The sequence below is a fragment of the Eurosta solidaginis genome, chromosome X, assembly GCF_040869045.1.
Source record: "Eurosta solidaginis isolate ZX-2024a chromosome X, ASM4086904v1, whole genome shotgun sequence".
In the NCBI taxonomy this organism is placed as follows: domain Eukaryota; kingdom Metazoa; phylum Arthropoda; class Insecta; order Diptera; family Tephritidae; genus Eurosta; species Eurosta solidaginis.
Window position 1 is genome coordinate 21,280,732 of NC_090324.1, and position 22,570 is coordinate 21,303,301.

At 44.3% G+C, this 22,570-nt stretch overlaps 1 protein-coding gene and 1 pseudogene across 6 annotated transcripts in view; both read left to right on the plus strand.

Annotated features, from left to right (window-relative positions):
* Positions 1–22,570, plus strand: part of unc-13 — a 4,182,017-nt gene that overhangs the window by 1,249,134 nt on the left and 2,910,313 nt on the right. The window lies entirely within an intron of this gene.
* Positions 5,010–6,485, plus strand: LOC137234649 (splicing factor ESS-2 homolog; annotated as a pseudogene).

The following is a 22,570-nucleotide window of genomic DNA, read 5'->3' on the forward strand; positions in this document are numbered from 1 at the left end:
GTCAATCAGGTAAAAGTTTGGCATTGGGCCTAAATACATCGGAAGTCATTTACAACAGTATGAAAAGAATCCAAAACATCGGGAGTGTTTGCTAATTTACCGGCAAAAACGAAAGGACGAAAATAATCTGCCAGAACAACTCGAGAATGAACTACTAAGTGAAAAAAATACTGGCGCGACGTTTTAAAACGGGTAATTGCTGTCATTACCACACTAGCAGAGCGAGGTTTGTCATTTAGAGGTTCGAATGAGCAATTCGGGGTGCCGGACAACGGAAATTCTCTAGGGTTACGTTCTTTTTAAAAAGTAACTCACCCACCCTTAATTCATAGTTTGTTTATAATTCACTTAATTTTTAACACTGTCTGACCTCAAAAATTACAAAAAAAAAATAAACCTGTCTACAATGATTGATGGTGATTCTCTAAATACTTCCATTACAGATTTTTTCAAATTTAGCCCTCGTTTTCGATTTACTCATTAAATAAGTTTTCTTTAAAAGCATGCTTTTGATCACATAATATCTCTTTTTTCCGAACAAAATACTAGTTGTGTCCTCTTATCAACCTGATCACGTTTCTAGAATAAAATAGGTCAAAAACTGCATGGGAAGAAATTTGAAATAGCGGTCAATGAGTCTTTTTTTTATATTCTCTAACCTTGAAAAAAGATTAGGAGAAAAAAAAACGGAAAATGACAGAAAACCGGAAAGCCGGTTGAATAAATAGACCTAACATTAAAGAAAAAAACCTCTAAAGAAAGTATTCGGGGCTCATAACCAACCACTCTAGACAGGTTTCGTTTTTTGTAATTTTCAAAGTTATTTTTACGCACACAGTGTAATCGATAATACAAATTTTCGGTTTTTATTCCCAGGGTCTGTCTATTGTTTTTATTGCAAGCTATTTTTACTACCCGACCAATCGATAAAACTTTCTCGTGAAGGATATGATGACTGGAAAAATATCGTGTTCGGCCTGGGTGCGTCTGAAACCGGCAGTGGGTAGGCGCACACGGGTCGATCTCGGGATTGATGGTTCACTCGTTTCCTCGTTATAATAGTGTTTTAATTAGAGTGTAAGAAAAATATACAATGTGTGTAAGGTTACCTTAATGTCTCAAAATGACGATGGTGATCCTGGGCGATGTGAACAGCTTGGCGGTCAATCGAGAAAAAGGCCGGTTGTCCCGTTGATGACAACCGCTAAGCCGCGAAAAGGTCCTCTGGTATTAAGGAGGGGAAAAAAGCCACACACACAACAACCCCCACATATACGTGCATGGGTGCTGAGAACCTGCACACACACGTGCATGAAACGCATGCATGTGCATGCATGCACACAAATGCGGCGTGAGTGTGGGTGGCTGGAAATATTATTAAAACGTTAGGGAGGGGCGCCGTCAATCAGGTAAAAGTTAGGCATTGGGCCTAAACATGCCGCCCCGCTTGCGGTACGCAACATCACAGTCCGCCAAGGATCACCGACCGAGAAGAAGAAAAGAAAAAAAAATAAAAAACTTATAGCTAATTATATCTAACTTAACATAACGCCGGCAAGTCCGCCGGCTTGGCGGTACGCAAAATGGTTTGCGCAGTGTGCGAGCTTGGTTGCTGCTGCCTCGGTCATTCGCCAATTTCTCAGTTATGGTTTAAGGCCTGAGCCAGGTTTGCCTAGAGTTAGGGATTGCGAAAAGGAGTAAGAAGATATACGTGTTCATATTTCTTGCCGTTTATTACAAATTCATTGGAAATGAACAAGCATAGAATTTTGTATGAAGAAAATTCAATGAAAAATATCTTACTGTGATGATACAAGATTTTAAACGCACACCTCCATTGTGAATTCATACAAGTGGCAAAGGTTTTATAGAAATGTTCACAATAGTAAACAGCTTCGATCACCTGTTCAATCGTTGTTCGATTACTTAAATCATTAGCTCACCAGTGGGTTTCAAACATTTTTGTAGACGACGGGTATATTGCTTTATTTACATATTTTAAAATGCCTGCATAGCTGGTGGCTTGAATTTAATCTATAAACTTGATTTTAGAAATGAATATTAATATGTAGTCTGATTTTCGGTATACAAATTTAAAAGAAAGCTGATTTGAAACAAATGTACAATTCATGGCACTTCAATTTAATAACGGCGAGCAAAAGAAAAACAAACCTTTATTTCCTTATCTGGCCATTCGCGACTGCCGTTCTCCCTGTCAGCTATTATTTGACACGTAGGTATGGCAATGGAGGAATCGAACGATTTTTCGCTGGTACGAATTCACAATGTAAGTCTTTTGCAACTGTGTACATCAAAAATTCAATAAAAATAACAAAGTATAAAAAAATTCATTTGTTTCGGTCGTTACCGAACATTTTCGACCGCAGCATGAATCGCAATCCTTTTGTTCTGTCCGTGTCTTCCTCGGATACGCAGCAGACATCCTGCTTGCCCGCCAATATTGCTGGTAGGAAGTTGGAGCTCCTGGGCGAGCTCATCCGCAATCACTGTGGTGGGGGAGCATCCATCGATTAAGGCGAGAACGAGGTGTAGCCGCCCCTGCTTCTATTTTCACGACCGCGGTGGGGGTGATCGCTACCGTCGGTATCATGGTGGCGGTGGCAGCTGAATGCGGGGATAGGAGCCCTGCCCGGAATCGGACACTGTGGTGAGTTGTAACGACCCGGATCCGTTACGGCGGTCCTGCGGCTGATGATGGGTGTGATGTCGTTGTTGCAGGCGAAGAGGCCTTGTCTCCGCTCTGCGGTCGCGCTAATATCGTCTCCGTTGGGGGTCCCTGGTTTGCCGGCGAAGAGACCGGGTCTCCGCTCGGCCGTTATATGTATGGCGGTGTGCTGTCGCTGTCCCTTGTTGGAGCCGCTTCATCTCATGCTGAAATCGAGGTCGAAATGACTTGGCGGTTGGTGGTGTGGTCGGGCGAAGAGACCGCGTCTCCGCTCCGGTCCGGCTGGCATCGTGGTTTCGAGGTGGACGAAGAGGTCCAGTCTCCGTTCCAGCGTCCGACGCATATAAAGAAATCGAGTCGTCTATCCGCTCTCGGGGTGAGTCTAGCTCCTCTTCCACTTGAACGCTCCATGGCTTGGAGCGGGCTTCTCGGAGTAGCTGCATCTCCTCGTCGATCGAGGCGATGTGTAGCATCGTGTGGTGCTTCTCGCCGCACCGTTTACATCGCCCTTGGCTTGGGCATGCGTTCGAGCGGTGATCAGGGGCCAGACAATTTCCGCAGTAGCTTCCGCGTATCGCGACGTAGAGGCGCTCTTCTGGCTTTTTTGCCCGAAAGATTGGGCACAAGCGGATAGGGTGTCTCCCAAGACACACTCGGCATTCAGATGAATAACGCACTACGTGCGCGGCGGCATTCCGTTTCAAAGCGGCAAAACGACCCATTTTTCTGAAAGGAATGCAATGGGTTTGAGTAGGTCGGGTCCTTGTCGAAGTGCAGGGACGAGTGGTCCCTAATTGTATTGTTGAGATATGGTAGGGGGCAAACATCTCTAGCAGTATAAATATTCATATTTGGCGCACATCATGTGCATGGCCTCTTTCCACGCACGTTATGTGCCTGGGTCTTTAGTGCCTTATTCTGTTTATTTCGTGTCACCCGGTAGCGTTTTAGTTAGCCACGGGCACACTAGTGCTGAAGAAGAATGAGTATTTACGATTTTCGGTTCGCACATTCTGGTACCGAACCGGGTAGAAAGTGTATAGCGTGGGTTCTTTTGAGTCGCTGTTATTTGTGTTGTTGGTGCTAAAAACCAGCAACTTTCCTGCCCGCCGCAAAAAAAATGTCTGGACAGCAAAATTGTATGCCAATAAAGAAAAAATATGTTCGTTTTGGAAGAGGGGAGAGATTTATAAAATGTATAATTTTTTATTTGTTGGTATTGCCCTCCGCTTATTTGTTCAACTTTTCCCAAGTACTCTTGTAGTCCTGTTTTATTGATGGCCTTTATCAAAAGGCACGGTTCCCGAAGGGTATTTGGCTCCGATACCGATTCCTCAGACTCGGGTTTTTGGGTACCCGTTTGCATCTTTTTATGCATCCCTAATATAGTGTACATTTAAACTCGGCATATATATGTACATACGTTGGTATAAGTATATGGACAGTCAGTGCACGGACTTTACCGCATTGGTAGGTTTACTCGCTTTTCTGGCCCATTTTCATTTTCTACTACTACTACCACCGAGGCCCAAAATCTACCAATATTTCAGTATTTTCGCACTGTAAACGTATACTGCGATAATTTTAAAGTATTGAATTGCCGAGTATACCTAACTAACATTTAGAGGTGACACTAACCAATTTTGAAAAAATTTGTGTACAGATTATGAGATAAATGTTGCAAATGAGTTCGCAAACATCTCCCTACGCTACTTTCATCAGTTCTTGTGATTACATTTGAACGAAAGTCCACGTTTTAAGTACATAAAATGCCGAAAAAGTGAGTATTATATTGGCATAAGCTATTTATATACCAATTTATATGTACTTTTATCTTGCTTAAATATTTTTAAGAGTGTTATTTCCGTGAAATGTGCTTTATTTATTTTGCAATAAATTATGAATTGTTTTGTACAAATATTCAGTCGCGCTACTGTTTCCAAATAAAATCTACCAACATTCCTGTTAACGTTAAAGGTCCGCGCACTGGTACAAGCATACCAACGGCAATGATAAAACAAAAAAAAAAACGTATCCATACTTATATACGTGTATTCAATGGAAAATTCCGATGAATTGAAATAACGGAAAACACATGGAATGATTTTTTTCCGTTTGTTTTTTCATTCTGGATTACGGCGTGGCCTGGCATAAACTATTCTCGTGTGTCGAGTAAAAAAAAACGTCAAAACCACTTGGCACTTTGCAGATTGTGAAATATTTTGTTCCTACAGCGAAATCGCATTTTCCCCAAATAAATTTAAAGAACTCGTGTTGTGATTAAAACAAAATCAAAATTCGTCTGCTGAAAGAAAATTCAAATATGTGTGATCCGAATACACCAAGCACCCCCGGTAGCCAAGCTATCGTTAATCTAAAAGAGCGCGATAAATCTCTACAAAACTTCAAAGTACCCGCGGCAGGAGCAACCCGTAAGAAAATAAAAGAAAAAATTCTAACCGGGGAAGTGTACATTGAGGAGATGGCATAAATAATACAACGAGCCTTCTTTCCACACTTGGATAAATTGCGAGCGCAAAATGATTACCTCGATGCAATGGATCGAAGGTATACGTGAGAAGTATAGTGGGCGCAGACCTACCGATAGACGAGCTGTGTCACCAGCAACGTTTGAAACACCAGCTAGCGCGAATGCCAGCGGAACACCACGTCCTTGCTGTGACGGAAATGCCTCAGACACGCCCAGGTCTACTGTTTCTAGTTCTTCTAAAGCGTCAGGGGCGTCAGAAACAGATAAAATAACGGATTCATTAGACTCATTTCTACAACACTACTCCAGCGAAGATAATCATAGTTTTCAAGAAATCATCGATACGGCGGATCGAAAATTAAGACAAAGGTTTGCGGTGCTATATAATGAAGAAAAACTATCTGCGGATAAATTAGCGTGTGCGCTTAATTTACCATCTATTGAGCAGCAATTCGAAGAACCTGATCCAATGCGAAAGATTGAGACATGGACCCACGTGAACAAAAACTCCGTTATGTACATTCCCGATGGAGTCGAGCTTACTGAGCAAGAACAAGTAGAAGCAGCAAAAAACGCAAAAATAATACAACATAATGCAACACGGCTCCATACTAACCCTTTTGTTGAGCCCAAAACCGCAAAATCAAGCAATGAACTGGTTAAGTCACAATCACAACCGCTAGCGAATAAAATTGGTTTTGATGGCAATGCCATCATACCAGGCAACAATAGCGGCGACGGTCCAGACGTGCGCGGTTTTAGTTTAGTAAAAACACCATCGCCACTCCAGGTGAAGCATTTTCACTCCTCATGACATGGGGTGAAATTGAAGGTACACCCTTTCGCCTTGATGGCTCCGACACCCCAGTACGACCAAATGTTGGACCAGCCTTTACCATTACCGAAAATTCACATCGTGAAGCACTAGCTGAAAAAGTCGGTGAAAAGATGCGTGCCCAAAAGCAGCGAGCAGCCGATACGGCTCACAAAAATATTCATTCTCCATTTATTCGTTCAAATATGGAACGTTTGGCTTCAATGTCGCCGGCGGCTAGACGTTTGGCAACGGGGAAACTGAGAATTGGTACAACACCGTTTATGCCTACACCAGGGCGTACACCTGGTGCGGCCGCTCCTCGAAGACCCAAAATCACGCTAAAATCCGCGAATAGACGTGGTGCTATAGAAACAACAACAAGCAGCTCTGCGCCAAATACACCCAAACAAATAAGCAGTGGAAAATCAACGCTGAATGATAACTTACTGAAAATTCCAACGAAACGACTAGGAGCTTCCGATTTCTTCTAAATGAATGAAAAGGTGAGAAATATAGAAACGCACAAATACATTAAGCAAATGTACATGATATGTATTGTATATAAAATGTAGATAGACTAAGCTTGAACGAAACATAGCCAGATACAAGAACTCAATACAATAATAAAATATCAAACATATAGTTAAAGAAGAGGATGCTAGGATAATTAAAGTTTTTAGTTTTGAATTATATACAATTTAATTTATTCGAAAAATCGATTAAATAATGAAAGCGCATGCAAGACCCTTTTTAGTATCTATTATTGCACCATGTACTGATATTTTCTGGATTTTATTGCTGTTCAAGTTTATTGTTTTTTCTTAGAATTGGTAAGCACTTTGCATTGCAGCCACGTTCTTGGCACCTTAAAATGTTTGTCAATTTTATCCTTTATTACAACTCTAAGACAATCCCTTCCAATGCAAATTTTCGGGCTTAATGACCTGCCGTAAAGCATAAAAAATGCTAAGAATCATGATGCAACAAGTTTGGCTAGGCTATGTAGTAGTTCAAGGCCTATTGATAATCACAGCCAGTATTGCGGAACTCGTTTTTATTGACTCTTTGGGTTGTTTACTACCCCTTTTTTTTACATTCGCAATATTCGTTTGCGAAGATGACTACATATAAGCGTATCTTTAGATTGTATTAGAGTTTCAGCGCCATTTGTTTTAAAATAAACAATAAATTAACAATTAGTTTGAGATAGTAGTAAAGCGTTATTAAATATGCTGAAGTTTTAAATAATTTTAGAACTTTGACAAAAAATTTCCAGGATAAATTTCGAATTCGGAATTTTGTTTCGTAGCGGTTGAAAATAAATTAAACGCATTTCGGTAATTGTTGGGTGTTGATAGCGGGTTTCGGTATCGCCTTTGGTACACCGATTAACTTCTAATCCCCTAGTAGCGCCCTGTTAGCCCAGCAACAATCAACTCTTAAGGGACCTTTGAAGCTTATAGGAAAACCCTCCCTCTGACTCTTTGAGTTCGTGTAAATGTATTTATGAATGCTGGGGATACATTAAAGGAAGAAACTGAACTCACCAAGTTGTGTTCGGGTAATTGTAATGCTAAATGCGAAATTGCGAATCTTGATGGTTTCTTAGGTTGTGTAATGGTATTCTGTGGCAGATAATGAATCTGCGGTAGGGTTCTGGTGTCCTCGCTCGGGGTGAGCGAGTGAATTGGGGTTTGATTTTGAAAATTAAAAATAAGTGTTTGGTGGCAGATGGAGATCTGCATTAGGCTGGTTAATTGGCCTTGTTTCGGTGAACGAGCGGAACTTTCGACGGAACTTTTCCGTCTTTCTGTTAGGGCTTCCCCCGTCTCCGTCACCGCGAGAGAATAAGTGTAGGGGATTGTGTTTACTCACGTGGCGAGCCCGGGGATTCCGTTGTGGAACATTGTGAATTTTAAAGTTAAAAGTAGAAAGTGTTGAGTGCCTTAGGGGGATTGGAATCTCCAGTGGGAGCCTCACACGGTGAGCCCATATGTAGGAGTATAGAGTGTTAGGTAACCGTTCACGTGATGAGCCCGAGGATTCCGGGGTTAGCACTGAGTGCCCAGGGTGGTTGGAATCCCCGGGAGCCTCACACGTGGACGCTGGATTACAAAGGTTGATTTGGGAATTGTTCGCTCACGTGGCGAGCCCGCGGATTTTGCTGTTTAATACAAAGTGAATAGGGTGGTTTGGAATCCGTAGTGGGAGCCTCCCACGTTGAGTCCCGACGTAGGGGGAGCGGAGTGGATAGATTATGCTCTTACGGTGACGAGATGAATTCGGTGGGAATACCCAACCGAAAGTCTGTGAAGAAGGGGAGGGGGGGGGGGGGGGTGGTTTCGCGATAGGGAGGCGGTGTTTGGAAAAGAGGGCGAGGAACGGAGGGATGGTTATGAGGAGCTCTTGGTCTTCTCTCAGTCCATCTCCTCCGTTGGAAGAAGGATCAGTTTGACCAAAGGTCGTCTGACTGGACCCTTCTCGGTTATGAGATCGACTACACGAGCTCGGTTGTCTTCGCCGGGGTGTACGCTGACGACTCGGCCTAACCTTCATTCGTTGGGAGATAAGTTGTCCTCTTTGATGACAACTAGATCATCCACTTTCAGATTTTGTTTTGTGTGTTTCCACTTCACCCGTTTTTGAAGCTCGGAAAGATATTCGGTTTTCCATCGCTGGGAGAAGGTTTGATGGAGGGCCTTGAGCTTCTGCCATCTGTTTATTATGGAGGCCGTGCTTTCATTCACATCCGTTTCTGGCGGCGCCAGAAGGTGGCTGCCCGTTAGGAAATGTCCTGGGGTTAGTGGTTCCAGGTCCGTTGGGTCATTCGACCCTGGACTGGCGCGAGTTGAGGCACGCCTCAATCCTGCACAAAAGTGTTTGGAACTCCTCCATAGTATATTTGTGGGGAGAAGCGATCTTTTTGAAGTGGCTTTTGAAGCTCTTCACTCCCGCTTCCCACAGGCCGCCCATACGTGGAGCGGCGGCGGGAATAAAATACCAGCTCAATGCTTGATGGCTATACTTTGAGACTGTTTTGTCTCGGCTTTCGGCCAGAAAGGCTTTAAATTCGGATCGTAAAGATCTTGATGGCACAACCTTTGTCGGAGTAGATGTTTTTCGGACATCCTCTTCTAGCGATAAAACGCGAGAAGGCTGCGAGAAAGCATGGGGTGCTGAGGTCACTAGTGGCCTCTAAGTGAACGGCCTTAGTGGAGAAACAGACAAAAAGGCATACGTAGCCCTTTGACAGTCGACATCCCCTACCGCGGTAGCTTTTGATGTCGAAAGGCCCCGCAAAGTCTACCCCGGTATTGGTGAACGCGCGGGTAAAAGTAGTCCGTTCGCAGGGAAGGGTACCCATAAGTTGGGACTGCGCCTGCTTTCGGTGAATAATGCAGGTTTTGCAATTGTGGATGATGGCTCGGATCATGGTCTTGATATTCGGTATCCAGTATTGGGTTCGAATAAGACGGAGCATGAGCTGGTTCTCGCCATGAAGGGAGTAATGATGAGCCATCACAACTGTAAGGCGAGACAGCCTACAATTGTAAGGCAAGATGATCGGATGCCGCTCATTGTATGACATGTCTTTTGAAGCCCCTAGACGCCTCCCTGTTCTAATAATATCATCTTTGTCGATATATTGGTTAAGTGACAGTATTTCACTCTTTCGATCGATAGGTTCCCTATTTTTCAATTTTAAATATTCTGTCCCGTAAAATTGTTTCTGGCAGACTCGTATTAATGCTTGAGTCGTTGCCTTAATCTCATCGGCTGAGATTATACACGACCTTTCGTGGAACATTGCTTTAGTTTTTGGGTGAGTTCGTTTATAAAATCTCCTAACATAGGATAGAACCTTTAAAGCCCTGGGTAAATTTGAAAAACGGTCGAGAATATCTACCTGATCTACCCTTGTCGTGGCATATGTTTGTGCCCTCTTCTCCTCAATGGACGTTTTGTATTCGGTCTCTTGTGCTGGCCAGTGGGAATTGTCTTCTTGCAGCCAAGAAGGTCCCTGCCACCACAACGAATTGTTGACCAACTCTGATGCAAGTAGTCCTCTGCTTCCTAGATCCGCTCGATTAGATTCCGCGTCCACGTGAAGCCAGTCCTTTCTACCGACCATATCGATGATCTTAGTGATTCGGTGTGCGACGAAGGTTGACCAGGAACAGGGCGGCTTTCTTATCCATGCGAGTACGATGGTTGAATCCGTCCAGAGGTGAACTTTTGCTGGCCCCAAATGAATGTTTCGGAATATTGATTCCATGATTTTTGCGAGCAGCACGGCGCCGCAAAGTTCTAAACGTGGTAGTGAGATGGTTTTCACTGGGGCTACTCGGGTTTTGGCTAGCAAGAGATTTGTGAAAATCTTATCGTCCCTTTTTACGCGCATGTAGATTGCTGCTGCATATGCCTTTTCCGATGCATCGCAAAAACCATGTATTTCGATGTCGTCCTCGGGCGTAAAATTTACCTATCGCGGTATCCTAATGTTATCTATTTCGTTATAGTGTTGGGTGAAATTTTCCCACCGTTTTAAGGTGGTTGGGGAGACAGGTTCGTCCCACCCGGTGTCCTCTAACCAGATATGCTGCATTAGTATTTTTGCCACTATGACCATTGGTGCAAGCCAGGCTAAACGGTCGAAAAGTTTGGCTATAGCGGATAGGATTGCGCGTTTGGTGGTGTTTTCGCCATTCCCTAAAGCTCCTGCTGTAAAGTAAAACATGTCTGAGTGAGCGTTTGTTACGGTCTGCTGCTACGGTCTACGGCTACGACCCACTTGGAAGCGTGTTCACGGGAACACACCTAGCGATGTGGAAAGGGTTGCGATGAAAAATATCGAAAAAGAAGGGAACAGACAGACCGGCCATCACTAGAAGACGGGGGAAAAGAAAAAAAAAAGAGAAGAAAAAACCACCACGAGTTTCCGAGGAAGGAAAAACTTTTTTTTCCTTTTTGCTGGCGGTCTGAAGCGGTAGAGCACACAACCCTCGTGACCAAAAAGTGGCCAAGTGAAAATTACAGGATACTTAAGTGCATCCACATATAGTTGGTTGAACTGACGAGCGCGTTCTCAAATACAGATAGTTCACCATCAAAATTTGGGCGGTTTATAGCAATCGTAAAACACTCCTCTACATATGTTCATCGTATTTTCGGAATTCCTCAAAGCCGTGCTTATATACATAGCCAAATTTTGAAAGGCTAAGGAGCTACATACGGGAAGTTTACATTTTAACATTTTTACCCGAAAATTGTCTCCGAAACGAGTGAATTCAATTAAAAACGAAGTAAGCTAGCCGGTGGCCACGTTGAAACTGTTTTAACCTACTCTCAGGACGTGCTAAATTCCCGAACATCGTGAATACTAATAAATAGTAATTGGAAGGCATCGGCGTTGCCTTCTCCGCGTATGCGAGGAGCACGGGAATGTTGGAATATTCCCAACGATTGCCACGTAATATACACGGTTCCTCAACTTAGCAATAGTGGTGTTGGCTTAGCGGTGTCATTTCCATCCACACCAACTACAATAGCACCAACCATATCCAGTGACCCCGGCACCGTCATATGCCAAGACGCCAGACGTACCACTCCTAGAGTGACATATCGACAATAACAGCGTGTGCAGTCTTTCGAACAGCAACATCAACAATTGATAGCACCTCAAAATCCACATTCCTCACACCTGGACGTTCGCGGAGCCAACAGCATCGTCAGGCCTAAGGGCTGCCACCATTATTGCGTGCAATACCGCGCGCTAACAAATCAATTGCGCCAACAACGAGCGTAACCACCACCGATTTTAGTAACAACCATAGCAGGGCCGCCGCATATAGGCCTGCTACTACCACCCAGCTGTGACAACTTACCGGCAATGACCAACAGTACCAACACCAACTACAACAACAACGTTTGAAACTGGGTGAGTCCGTTCCAACTCGGTGAAATTGTATTATGTATCTATATGAAGTGATAAAATTCGTCACTTACAGATTATCGTTTCAAATTTTTGTAATTCATTCCAAGCACGCTTAATGAACCTAAAGACCCCTTTCTGTAACTCGATTCGAACGTACGGTATATGCATTCGGACACTTTGGTGCTCTTAACTCTGTTGACCCGTCGGATAAGTGCAATGTAAAACCCGTTCTGCAATCTTGCGAATAAGAACCATTGTTCTGTAAAGCTTGTGAAAGGTCAATACAGTCAAGAAATAGAAAACCAAAATTATGAAAGTTTGAGTTCTGCAAATAATTTTATTCCAGTCGAGTTACAGAATAGTGTCACTAGTATATATAGTACCTTACATATTTGAATGTGTCACTCGGAACCATAATTTTTTTTTATACTTACCTGCGAAAGCCATGTAAATGGGTAATGCATTACACATTAGCGACATAGGCCTTTCTGCGAGAGTTATAACCTAGATGCAACAAGGGTTGGGGAGTGATGTCCTTTTGAACCTGGAACAATAAACTCGTTTCAGACGTTTTTTTTTTGTATTTTCACATAACGTCTCGAATGAACCCTTGCACAAAAAAGGAAGAAGAGGAAGAATTCCCCAAATTAAATGAAAGACATAAAAATGAATTTAATGTAATTGCACTAGTAATTAAAAACCAAAAGATATTTAGTACATTCAAAATATTTTCTACACTATATACGAAACCATTAGGCTGTAAGACATATAAGGAGTTGAATCCGAATAATTGTATGCGATGTAAATGTAATTCGGAATAAACGTAAACTCTAGCATCACAAGTGAAACTTAGAAATTCTCGATAGAATCCTAAAAATTTAATGCATAAGTTATTAATTAGTATGAATTGTCAATAAATCTAAATTGTAAATGGGAATGCTGAGGTCTCCTTTCTTTTAGAGGGCACCTAAGGGTTAACAGGTAAGGGGCCACCGAAAGATTAGGTGCGTCGGTGGCCATGGTTATTTGAGGGTGGGATAAATGCACCGGGCGTCGCAACAACACCCGCGGCGCCCCCAAGTTATATTCGGCCCTTTTGTTGTATTTTAATTTTCAGCTTTTTTTTATTTTCGATTTTCAGCGTTGGTAACCGGCCATGTCCGGTTCGGTAATTTTTTTTTTGCGCCAGTTTTTTTTGAATTTTAGATTTTTGAATTTTTTGAATGTTAACGGTCTGTCCGTGACATCCGGTTCAGCCGGATGTTGTTTTAGTTTGAATTATAAGCGTTTTGAGTCGGGCTCTGCGCTTCTGTCAGTTGTTTTGAATTCGACAGCTGCTCGTTTTGATAGGCATGATAGGAACTTTTTTCTGTTTATGGCGCAGGAACAGTAAGGTTGGCAAGGACCCGCCCCAGCCGACAATGACTAGCCACTGTGCACCAACACATCATGCCGACCGCCTTCCTTACTGCTTCCACTGTAGATGCGTTTCCATAACAGATGGCGCCCAACGTGGTTCTTGAGGCGCTGGTCGCGGGGGTCAGTCGGGTCAACTTGTGAAGTTGACCATCCCACCAGTCCGAGTGAGCAGCCACAGGAGCTGCCACCTACGTTGCGGTGGGATGGTTGGACGGAGCAGGTTGTCCGGGCTGGTCTTCGGGGGCAGTAGCTGAGAGATCCACGAGACTTAACGTCGTGTCCTCCGGATTTTTGTATTCACCCGATGAGGCAGTGCTGCACGCACTTAAGTTTTTTTGTAGATTTTGGGGTTTTTTTTATTTTCCCGGAATGTTGTCCGTTAGTCGGCTTTGGAATAATTTTGTCCGCTAATTGGGTTTTTTTTTGTAATGTTAAATTTCTTTCTTTTATTTGCCGAATTTTGTGTCGTCAGTGTGAGTGCGTGTATGTATGTGGAAAAAGAACCCCGGCTCATCCCACGCCCCAGGTGGTAGTTTAGAATACCACCTGGACTGTGGAGGGTTGAGCTGGGATTCAGAGTGGCACTCCTTCCTGTCCCGCCAGACTGGGGGAGCGGTTCCGAAACCGCTCCACCCATTGCGGCGGAGGCAGGAGGGGTGTCCAGTAAAAATGAACGGGAGGCCTCAACACCCCCAACCAGTCCCAGGGGCAAGCCCCTGGAGACTGCCCCTGCGTTGCGGCTGGGCGTGTTGAGACCAACCCGTGTGTGCCTGGAGTGACCCTAGTGGCCTCAAACCGGTCTCGGAGGGGGGCCTTAAGACCCCCTTCGCACTGCGGTTGGGAGCACTAGGGCCAAGTATGAATGTGTTTGTAGTAAATTTTTTCTCAACCTGTAGCCCAGGTGCCTTCTGGGAATGGGATGTCAGCGTTCCCATTACAATTGCTACCAAGTTTTCTCAACTCCTCGCGTAATTTTTATATACACATTTTTTTTTTTTTTTCAAGGCATCGCCTAAAATATAAGGTAAAAGGGGGAATTCTGATTTTTTTTTGTTGACCCCTAACTGCGCTACGCGGCAAAAGTTTTTTTTAACTACTACGTAACGAGCTACATTTTTTTTATATAATTATTTTTGATTATGTCACGCGAGCAATCGTTCGGCCAACCGGGGCGAAATACTCCGTTCGGGAGTGCGGGAGGGTTCCGGGGAAACCAAAACCGGGTCGCTAATAGGGGGGCTTTTTCGAAAGCAAGGCGTCCTTTGGTGGTGCATACCCCAGTAGGAGGATCCCACGGAAATCCCGCGGGAAGTCATATAGGCTCGGGCCCGAACGACGACCGCGACAAACTGGACATACCTGTAAGCACCAGCAATTTAAATGCATCGCTGCTAAACACACACAACATCTCGGGGATAATGACCAATGTGTCGAACTATGCACCAGATGGAGCGGGTGCCTTACCACCAAATCAAGAGGTTGGACATTTTGGGGACGCTACCAGCGATCAGGCGAACCCCCTAGGAATGCAGGACGAAGCCACTCGTGGAGGCTCGTGGGTGGACGTGCTACACCAACTGTTCCAGGCTTCGCAGGAGGAAATGCGGAGAGAGATGGGCTCAATTAGAGCCAACATGGCCCAGCTCAACGCCGCTCTCGAATCCACGCAGCAAGCACACCAGCAACACAGGAACGCAAGCAGGATGGACCGTAACCCATTGCCATCGGTAGTACCGCCAATGTACCCGACTCCAAGCAGCATAACAGTAAAACCGCAGGAGTGGAAAATCGCATTCGACGGCACTGGGAGTGTAAGCGATTTCCTCTTCAAATTAAACACCTTGTGTGAGCGCACACAATGCCCTGACGAACAAATAATGGCCAGTTTCCACTTATTCCTTTCGGGACGAGCCGAAGAATGGTACTGGCTGTTCACAAAACAAAACCCAAATGCGACATATGCCTTTTTGTGCTACTCCTTAAAAAGAGAGTTTGGCACCTTGAAAACGGACCACGAGATCATGATGGAGATCTCCATGCGCAAGCAAAAGGCAAGTGAGTGTTATGACGTGTTTCACGCGGACATAATCTCCTTGAACGCGCGCTTAAGGGAGCCGATGTCAGAGCTTCTACTGATTGACATAATAAAAAGGAACGTCAACAGTAGCCTTAAGCTAATGCTTTTTAATGCGGACGTAAGGAACCTCCATGATCTGCGCGATGTAGCACGCCGAGGTGAACAAGTGCTGAAAGAGAGCAAGCTGCTGGGAGCCAATTACCCAGGACGGCATGTAAGCGAGGCACGCGTGACAACCCCGGACATGACGATGGAAGGCGAGAACGGCGAGATAGATCCGCAGATAGAGGCGCTGGAATATAGACGCAGCAGAAGACCGGACTACTCAGGAATCCAGTGCTGGAATTGCCAGGGAATGGGGCACTCCTATATATATTGCGAGGAACCCATAAAAAGTCCTTTTTGTTGTAAATGTGGGTATAAGGGTGTATTCACTCCTAAATGCCCTAGGGACCATCGCAGGCAGGGAAACCAGTACCCGAGCGAGAAGATGGGGGAACCTCGTTCGGCTTCATAGCTCCCACATCAGCCAGTGCTCGAGGCGTCGTCCCGTGCGCTGAACCAGAGGGCGAATTTCTGCATGGAGGTGGTGAGCTTCCGAGGTGCAGTAGTACCCTGGCAGAAGAACCCTCGACTGTAATAATAACCTTCCCCGATAGTACTGACGATTCGAATAGTTCTGAATCCGAGAGTCGAACGTCCTCTTTCACGATGGGCGAGCAAATCAAAATCCTGCGACGCCAGCATAGGGATGTCGCGTGCCAAACGCAACTTTTCCCAACCCTAAAAGAAAGGGAGGATAGGTATGAACAAATGAGACATACCATTTTTGACCAATATCCGGTATCGGACAATATTTTGAAGTGTAGGAAGAGATACCACCGGAGAGTACAGGAGCGTAGACTGCTGCAAGCCACCACGTTAACGCTTACAGAGGACGAAAGGCCTTTAGTAAAGGCTAGAATTAAAAATAGTTTTCTTGTAGGGTTGTTGGACTCGGGAGCCAACGTCTCCATCTTAGGGAAAAATGGAGTAGAATTCCTAAAGGATAACGGCTTCGAATATCAGCCCTTACATGCGTTCGTATATACCGCAGGCGGCAACAAGCAAAAAAATTTTAGGCTCAGTATCTCTACCGGTCACTTTTAAAAATATCACAAAGATTATACGTTTTTACCTTGTTCCCTCATTGCTCCAAGAAGCATACTTCGGGGTAGATTTTTGGAGAGCATTTGCGTTAGCTCCCGAAATATTCCCGAGCGTAGAGTGTTTAGAGACTAGGCTTGAAAAGGAAGAGGAACTTAACCTCCATGAATTGTCACCAGAACAGAAATCAGAATTGCGAAAAGTCATCGAGACGTTTCCTTCGTACGAGAAGTTAGGCCTAGGGCAAACTAAATTAGTGGAGCATCACATCGACACCGGTGATGCTGTGCCTATAAAAAGCAAGCATTTTCCTCTTTCGCCGCCGAGGCAAGCCGAAGCTTTTAGAGAACTAGACAGGTTACTACAGTTAGGAGTTATAGAAGAATCCAACTCCCCGTGGTGTAGTCCTGTAGTACTGGTCCGGAAACCAGGCAAAGTCAGGCTGTGTATAGATTCGAGAAAGGTCAACGCGGTGACTAAGAAGGATTCGTACCCCCTGCCTCATATCAACGGCTTATTGAGCAGACTGAAAGATACGCATTTTATTAGTGGCATTGATCTGAAAGACGCGTTCTTCCAGATCAAATTGACAGAGTCCTCGAAGGAAAAAACAGCATTCGCAGTTCCGGGGAGGCCTCTGTACCACTTCAAGGTGATGCCATTTGGTCTGTGCAATGGACCGCAGACTATGAGTAGGCTGATGGACAAGGCGATCCCTTCGCGTCTGCGAGAGAACGTCTTTGTCTACCTGGACGATCTGATGGTATGTAGCACTAATTTTGAGGATCATCTAAAATTGCTAGCGGAAGTGGCGAACTGTTTGAGAGATGCAGGTCTGACAATAAATGTGGAAAAAAGTAAATTTTGTCAGAAGGAAATACGCTACTTAGGGTATTTGATAGGCAGCGGGTGCCTGAAAGTGGATCCGGGAAAAGTAGAAGCAATACAAAACTTCCCGATCCCTAAATCCCCTCGGCAAGTGCGTAGGTTTGTGGGCATGGCGAATTGGTACCGAGCATTTATTACCAATTTTGCTGACTTGGCAGGTCCCTTGACCGACTGTCTCCGCAAGTCAGCAGGCCCGTTTAAACTCACTCCTGAAGCTATAGAGGCGTTCGAAAAACTAAAAGTAGCCTTGAGTTCCGCCCCTGTTTTGGCCCAACCAGACTTTTCAAGGGAATTCGTGATACAATGTGACGCTTCCAAAATAGGTGTTGGCGGAGTATTGTTTCAGGTCGATGATGATGGCGCTGAGCATCCAATCGCATTCGTGTCGAAAAAGCTGAATAATGCTCAACGCAATTATACAGTAACCGAGCTGGAATGTCTTGCAGCCATAATTAGCGTGAAGCGTTTCCGACCCTATGTCGAAGGATTACCTTTTCGGATTATTACGGACCACTCCAGTCTCAAGTGGTTGATGACACAAAAGGACTTGAGCGGGAGGTTGGCGAGATGGTCACTCTTACTGCAAAGATACGATTTTAGAATGGAACATCGTAAGGGCACCCTGAATGTAGTACCAGACGCGCTGTCGCGTTTTGACGTTGACGAATTAACTTTCACTACCACACCCGGAGAAATAGACTTAGTCTCTCCCGAATTTGCCAGCAAGGAGTATTTAGACTTAATTCGGACCGTCACCGAAAACGAGGAATCACTTCCGGATTTACGAGTGGTGGACGGTGTAATTTTCAAAAGAGTTAAGTTTCGTAAGGGGATGGAAGGGGAAGAAGACTCGCTGTGGCGTTTATGGTTGCCAAAAGGGTTGACTGAGGAAGCAGTGAGATTAGCACATGACGCTAACCGGAGTTACCATGGCGGATGGCTGAAAACCTTAGAACGTGTTAGGCAGAAGTACTTCTGGCCGCAGCAGGCTAAGGACGTCAGGGACTACGTCCAGCGTTGTGACACCTGCAAAACGGTAAAACCCACCAATCAGCAGTCGAGACCACCTATAGGGAGTGCCTTTGAATCCGAAAGGCCATTTCAGCGGTTGTATTGCGACTTTCTAGGGCCGTATCCGAGATCTAAGCGGCGAAATCAATTTCTTTTCATAGTACTAGACCATTTTTCAAAATACGTTTGGCTAAAGCCCATGCAGAGAGCTACCACTGTTAACGTTATAAATTACTTCGCTTCAGAAATTTTTCCGGCTGTAGGGGTCCCTGAGTTTATTCACAGTGACAATGGTAAACAGTTTGTCTCGAAGGAAATGAACCAAATTTTTGCAAACTACGGGGTGACGCACGTGAGGACGGGGCTATATTCTCCCCAAGCGAACGCATCCGAACGCGTCAACAGAGAAATTGTTTCTAAGATTAGGATTTTCCTAAAAGATAAACCTGACCATACTGATTGGGATAAGCATATACCCGAGATTTTATCAGTTTTGAGAAGTGATTTTCATACAGCGATTCAGTGTTCTCCATACTTTGCGTTATATGGCCAAAACATGGTCCAACATGCCTCAACGTACAACATTTTAGGGAAACTCGGCAGCCTTCGAGAAGACCAGGTCAAGGTAGTAAGCCGAGCTGACAAGTTGACTAATATTCGTGAGCAGATCCGTAGAAATTTAGATCAGGCCAAAGATAGGGGAGTAACCACCTATAACAAGCGCTCTAGACACGTCAACTATAAGGAAGGTCAGGAAGTTTTTCGGAGAAACTTTGCCTTAAGTAATTTTAAACAGGGCATTAATGCCAAATTCCTACCCAAATACCTGAAGTGTCGCGTGCTTCGAAAAATAGGCAACGCATTGTATGATCTCGAGGACCTAAACGGGAAATTGATAGGTCGCTTTCACGCGTCGGACATTCGCCCGCAATGAACTAGAAAACGTTTCTTTTGCCAATTTACAATTTGATTTTTTTATACACCCACCAATTGGACCTTTTTTTTGTCTGGGCGTTTTGGCGGTCGGGGACATCTCGCCCAGTATTCTCCCCGAGCACTGACCTCATAGGTTGTTCACACGCGTACTCACCGAGGACCGTGAACACCCTGGCAGTCCACGCTTAGGTCGGACTAGCCTTTCGGAGTTTGGACGAATTCTCCATATCAAAATGTCTATTTTTTTTTGTCTTGCCTTTTGTGGGGGCGATAACCACTGAAACCTTTCGGAGTTTTGACGAGTTCTCCATAACAAATGTCTAATTGCCGCAAAGCCCTTTTAAACTAGGAAACAGAATTAATTCCCAAATTTGACTTAATTTTTTTTTGATGGCCCCATGTTGCCCGGCTAGCTTCGTAGTAGGACTTTGAGACTCTTATCTCAGGGGTGAGTCGTGCCCCACGTTGCTTGTCATCGGGGATCCCTGGCAATGGCTTCCCACAGATGATCCGGTTCCCTGTTCGCTTCATCGTCAGGTCTTCAAAGCGAAGCAGGTTTGTTACGGTCTGCTGCTACGGTCTACGGCTACGACCCACTTGGGAGCGTGTTCACGGGAACACACCTAGCGATGTGGAAAGGGTTGCGATGAAAAATATCGAAAAAGAAGGGAACAGACAGACCGGCCATCACTAGAAGACGGGGGAAAAGAAAAAAAAAAGAGAAGAAAAAACCACCACGAGTTTCCGAGGAAGGAAAAACTTTTTTTTCCTTTTTGCTGGCGGTCTGAAGCGGTAGAGCACACAACCCTCGTGACCAAAAAGTGGCCAAGTGAAAATTACAGGATACTTAAGTGCATCCACATATAGTTGGTGGAACTGACGAGCGCGTTCTCAAATACAGATAGTTCACCATCAAAATTTGGGCGGTTTATAGCAATCGTAAAACACTCCTCTACATATGTTCATCGTATTTTCGGAATTCCTCAAAGCCGTGCTTATATACATAGCCAAATTTTGAAAGGCTAAGGAGCTACATACGGGAAGTTTACATTTTAACATTTTTACCCGAAAATTGTCTCCGAAACGAGTGAATTCAATTAAAAACGAAGTAAGCTAGCCGGTGGCCACGTTGAAACTGTTTTAACCTACTCTCAGGACGTGCTAAATTCCCGAACATCGTGAATACTAATAAATAGTAATTGGAAGGCATCGGCGTTGCCTTCTCCGCGTATGCGAGGAGCACGGGAATGTTGGAATATTCCCAACGATTGCCACGTAATATACACGGTTCCTCAACTTAGCAATAGTGGTGTTGGCTTAGCGGTGTCATTTCCATCCACACCAACTACAATAGCACCAACCATATCCAGTGACCCCGGCACCGTCATATGCCAAGACGCCAGACGTACCACTCCTAGAGTGACATATCGACAATAACAGCGTGTGCAGTCTTTCGAACAGCAACATCAACAATTGATAGCACCTCAAAATCCACATTCCTCACACCTGGACGTTCGCGGAGCCAACAGCATCGTCAGGCCTAAGGGCTGCCACCATTATTGCGTGCAATACCGCGCGCTAACAAATCAATTGCGCCAACAACGAGCGTAACCACCACCGATTTTAGTAACAACCATAGCAGGGCCGCCGCATATAGGCCTGCTACTACCACCCAGCTGTGACAACTTACCGGCAATGACCAACAGTACCAACACCAACTACAACAACAACGTTTGAAACTGGGTGAGTCCGTTCCAACTCGGTGAAATTGTATTATGTATCTATATGAAGTGATAAAATTCGTCACTTACAGATTATCGTTTCAAATTTTTGTAATTCATTCCAAGCACGCTTAATGAACCTAAAGACCCCTTTCTGTAACTCGATTCGAACGTACGGTATATGCATTCGGACACTTTGGTGCTCTTAACTCTGTTGACCCGTCGGATAAGTGCAATGTAAAACCCGTTCTGCAATCTTGCGAATAAGAACCATTGTTCTGTAAAGCTTGTGAAAGGTCAATACAGTCAAGAAATAGAAAACCAAAATTATGAAAGTTTGAGTTCTGCAAATAATTTTATTCCAGTCGAGTTACAGAATAGTGTCACTAGTATATATAGTACCTTACATATTTGAATGTGTCACTCGGAACCATAATTTTTTTTTATACTTACCTGCGAAAGCCATGTAAATGGGTAATGCATTACACATTAGCGACATAGGCCTTTCTGCGAGAGTTATAACCTAGATGCAACAAGGGTTGGGGAGTGATGTCCTTTTGAACCTGGAACAATAAACTCGTTTCAGACGTTTTTTTTTGTATTTTCACATAACGTCGCGAATGAACCCTTGCACAAAAAAGGAAGAAGAGGAAGAATTCCCCAAATTAAATGAAAGACATAAAAATGAATTTAATGTAATTGCACTAGTAATTAAAAACCAAAAGATATTTAGTACATTCAAAATATTTTCTACACTATATACGAAACCATTAGGCTGTAAGACATATAAGGAGTTGAATCCGAATAATTGTATGCGATGTAAATGTAATTCGGAATAAACGTAAACTCTAGCATCACAAGTGAAACTTAGAAATTCTCGATAGAATCCTAAAAATTTAATGCATAAGTTATTAATTAGTATGAATTGTCAATAAATCTAAATTGTAAATGGGAATGCTGAGGTCTCCTTTCTTTTAGAGGGCACCTAAGGGTTAACAGGTAAGGGGCCACCGAAAGATTAGGTGCGTCGGTGGCCATGGTTATTTGAGGGTGGGATAAATGCACCGGGCGTCGCAACAACACCCGCGGCGCCCCCAAGTTATATTCGGCCCTTTTGTTGTATTTTAATTTTCAGCTTTTTTTTATTTTCGATTTTCAGCGTTGGTAACCGGCCATGTCCGGTTCGGTAATTTTTTTTTGCGCCAGTTTTTTTTGAATTTTAGATTTTTGAATTTTTTGAATGTTAACGGTCTGTCCGTGACATCCGGTTCAGCCGGATGTTGTTTTAGTTTGAATTATAAGCGTTTTGAGTCGGGCTCTGCGCTTCTGTCAGTTGTTTTGAATTCGACAGCTGCTCGTTTTGATAGGCATGATAGGAACTTTTTTCTGTTTATGGCGCAGGAACAGTAAGGTTGGCAAGGACCCGCCCCAGCCGACAATGAC